The sequence below is a fragment of the Adiantum capillus-veneris genome, chromosome 16 (assembly GCF_014529385.1).
Source record: "Adiantum capillus-veneris isolate H3 chromosome 16, ASM1452938v2, whole genome shotgun sequence".
NCBI lineage: Eukaryota > Viridiplantae > Streptophyta > Polypodiopsida > Polypodiales > Pteridaceae > Adiantum > Adiantum capillus-veneris.
Window position 1 is genome coordinate 140,849,668 of NC_140946.1, and position 3,606 is coordinate 140,853,273.

General features: G+C 43.4%; 1 pseudogene; it reads right to left on the reverse strand.

Annotated features, from left to right (window-relative positions):
- Positions 1 to 2,900: 2,900 nt before the first annotated feature.
- Positions 2,901 to 3,293, reverse strand: LOC147439970 (small ribosomal subunit protein uS8z/uS8w pseudogene; annotated as a pseudogene).
- Positions 3,294 to 3,606: the final 313 nt, after the last annotated feature.

Here is a 3,606-nt window from a genome sequence, read left to right on the forward strand (position 1 = left end):
CCTCTTAATAAAACTATTTCCAAAAACTTGTGGTTACATAAATAAACACTTTAGGACACATCTTGGCTCAACAATAAATGACAACAAAATACCCTACAATACCCAAGGTTTGTCAATGCTCAAAAAAACATAGTAATCCCACTTAACGTTTTTGAGGTTTACCTCTAAATTTTAAATTTGAGGGTTAGAAAACCTATAAATTTTAAAGGAACTTGTGTAATTTAGTGTAAAAACGTTCAAATTTAGTCAGTTTATCTCCAATATATGTGGCCACAATTTTGAAAAACAGTGCATTAGGGAGAATATCAAGAGATTCTCTTCGTAAAGCATGTTGCATGCTCTGGCCAATTTGTCAGTGCCTACAAGAACTCTCTCACTCACTCTCTCTCTCTCTCTCTCTCTCATATGATAGAATGCCTACAAGCACTCTCACTTGTTGAGATGCCGAGCTCTACACCTTGAGCTAGCATCCACTACGGGTCTTGGCCGCTTACGGCATTTACTCACTGGCGCGTTAGGTAACCGACACGGAGGATCTCTACCAGTGATTCTACAGCTGGACTACACTTATAGTGCCAGCCTAGTACGCTTCTAGCGAGTTCACACTTAGTGACCGCATGTACATATGTGCTACTTTTCAGCTTTAGCACTTAGTCATTTTGTACTTTCTTTTCTGTAAAAGAAGAAGAAGAATCTTTCCATCTTTGTGTGCTTTGTGTTTGTCTTGTGTAGCTCTCTTGCATCCTCATTCTTTACATGGTATCAGAGCGACAGTATGCTTTGGACATGTTGTCAAAGTATGGTATGGCTGATTGTAAGCCAATTTCTATTCCCTTGGTATGGCTGATTGTAAGCCAATTTCTATTCCCTTCCAAGGGAATAGAAATTGGCTTACAATCAACCATACCATACTTTGACAACATGTCCAAAGCATATTGTCTCTGTGATAGCCATACACCCTCTGGAGTCCTGATCACCTCAATACCAAGAAAGTAGCACATATGTACATGCGGTCACTAAGTGTGAACTCGCTAGAAGCGTACTAGGCTGGCACTATAAGTGTAGTCCAGCTATAGAATCACTGGCAGAGATCCTCCGTGTCGGTCACCTAACGCGCCAGTGAGTAAATGCCGTAAGCGGCCAAGACCCGTAGTGGATGCCAGCTCAAGGTGTAGAGCTCGACATCTCAAAACTCCCCCTCGAGCTCTGCATGTCGCAGAGTCCAAGCATAGTCCGGAAACGTCGAAGCTTCTCAGCTCCGAGGGCCTTGGTAAAGATATCCGCTATCTGCTCCTCTGTGCTAACGTAGACCAAGTCGATGTCGCCCGCCAACACTCGCTCTCGAACGAAGTGGTATTGGACCTCTATGTGTTTGGTCCTGGCATGGAACACTGGGTTCCTAGCCAACTGCATGCTGCTGAGGTTGTCACAATGGATGAAAATCTGCTGGTCCACCTGCACTCCCAAGTCCTCAAGTAATGTGCGTAGCCAAGCTACCTCGCACGCCGCAATTGTTGCACCTCTGTACTCGGCCTCTGTGCTCAATAAAGCAACCGTAGGCTGCTTTTTACTGCTCCAAGTAACAGCAGCACTCCCAAAAGAGAACATGAAGCCACTCGTAGATCTCCTATCAACAATGCTACCTGCCCAATCTGCATCTGTATACCCATACAATGCTAATGGTTCATCTGCTGCATAGAACAATGCGTAGTCAAGAGTACCTTGCACATACCTAAGTGTGCGTCGTACTCCATCCAAATGTGGCTTCCTCGGAAGCTGCATGAACTGACTCTCCAAGCCTACTGTGTAGCTCAATTCTGGCCTCGTGATAGTCAAGTACATTAGACTACCCACAATCTTCCTGTACATGTTGACATCCTCAACAACATCACCCTTCTCTGCACTCAGCTTTGCATTCACATCCAAGGGAATAGAAATTGCCTTACAATCAGTCATACCATACTTTGACAACATGTCCAAAGCATACTGTCTCTGTGATAGCCATACACCCTCTGGAGTTCTAATCACCTCAATGCCAAGAAAGTAGCGCAACTCGCCTAAATCTTTCATTTCAAACTCTCTTTTCTGTAAAAGAAGAAGAATAAGCTTTCCATCTCTGTGTGCTTTGTGCTTGTCTTGTGTAGCTCTCTTGCATCCTCATTCTTTACATCACTCTCTCTCTCTCTCTCTCTCTCTCTCTCTCTCTCTCTCTCATATGATAGAATTCATGAGGAGATTGTTAGAGGAGGCTGTCATGATTGCATGAGCTTTGGTCGATTAGTATGCACATTGCATAGAGGAGGAAGGGAGGTGTAGCCTCACAAGTTTGGAGGGAATATTGCAAGTAATCATTTTTTTAATAGAATACCAGTATGTCGGAAAAGAACAAGCTAATAAACAGTGAATCGGGAGATACTTCTCTATGATCTAGTTAGATTACATGTGAGAATAGACTAACTATAAAAGATAGTGGGTGGTATCAATTTCAGGAAAAAAAGTACAGAATCATCGGGAACTCTCTCTCTCTCTCTCTCTCTGTGTGTGTGTGTGTGTGTGTGTGTGTGTGTGTGTGTGTGTGTGTGTGTGTGTGTGTGTGTGTGTGTGTGTGTGTGTGTGTGTGTGTGTGTGTGTGTGTGTGTGTGTGTGGATTGCTGGAAAATCCATGTTAGCATGCAAAACATGAAGCACAAGTAGTTTCTCTAAGAGTGAAATTGAAAAGATTCTCTAGCTCCTCTGAACAAAGCTTATATTGTGACTGTAATTTGCAAGTTACATGCATTGAATTGGACCATGACACGTATACATCTTCCTAACCAAAAGGGATTATCAAGAGAGATAACCTAACCCAATTTGTGTATTCTCTTTAAATGGGAAGCAAAAAAACGCTATAGACTTCTCCTTCAATAAAAGAATCCCAAAAGTTGACCACCCATCCACTTTTCTCGAGCTTCTTTATGATCCATCACACCTCGGGAGGTGGTTAGTACAACATACCCAAATTGTTTCATGGGCAATAGTCTGTCTACCCACCGCTTAACCTTTGACACTCCAACTTCATATCGAGATGTGCAAGCACATACCTTGTTCAGCCGTCCATGGAGTTCCACATGGACTCTTGCAACTCGGGTCTCCTCTTCTCATCGGACATCCCCAAAAAAGCCGTGCTTCTACATAACGACAAGGAAGTTTTCAAGCAGGTTAAAACTGGTTTTAAGGACCACCTATTGTTTGCGATGTTGTTCGGCATTGTACATGCTCCTCAACACATCGTTCAGCATGCCGCTTCTCCCCATGCCCCGCACTCTCTTGTGATTTCAATTTTGTTCACAAAGGCTCTCTCTCTCTCTCTCTCTCTCTCTCTCTCTCTCTCTCTCTCTCTCTCTCTCTCTCTCGCTCTTCTCTTTTAAACAAGACAAAATGCGGCTTTGGCAAAACCATTACAAGAGGGCCCAAATGGCATTTCCACTGACTGATGTTGGGGTATAAAGCCCAATGTGGTCGACCAGGTAAGTGGGCGGGCCGCCAGGTATGTACACATATTCTTTTGTAAAAACCTAATAAGAACTCACTATGCTCTGTACATTACAACAGAGCGAGTTCACCATA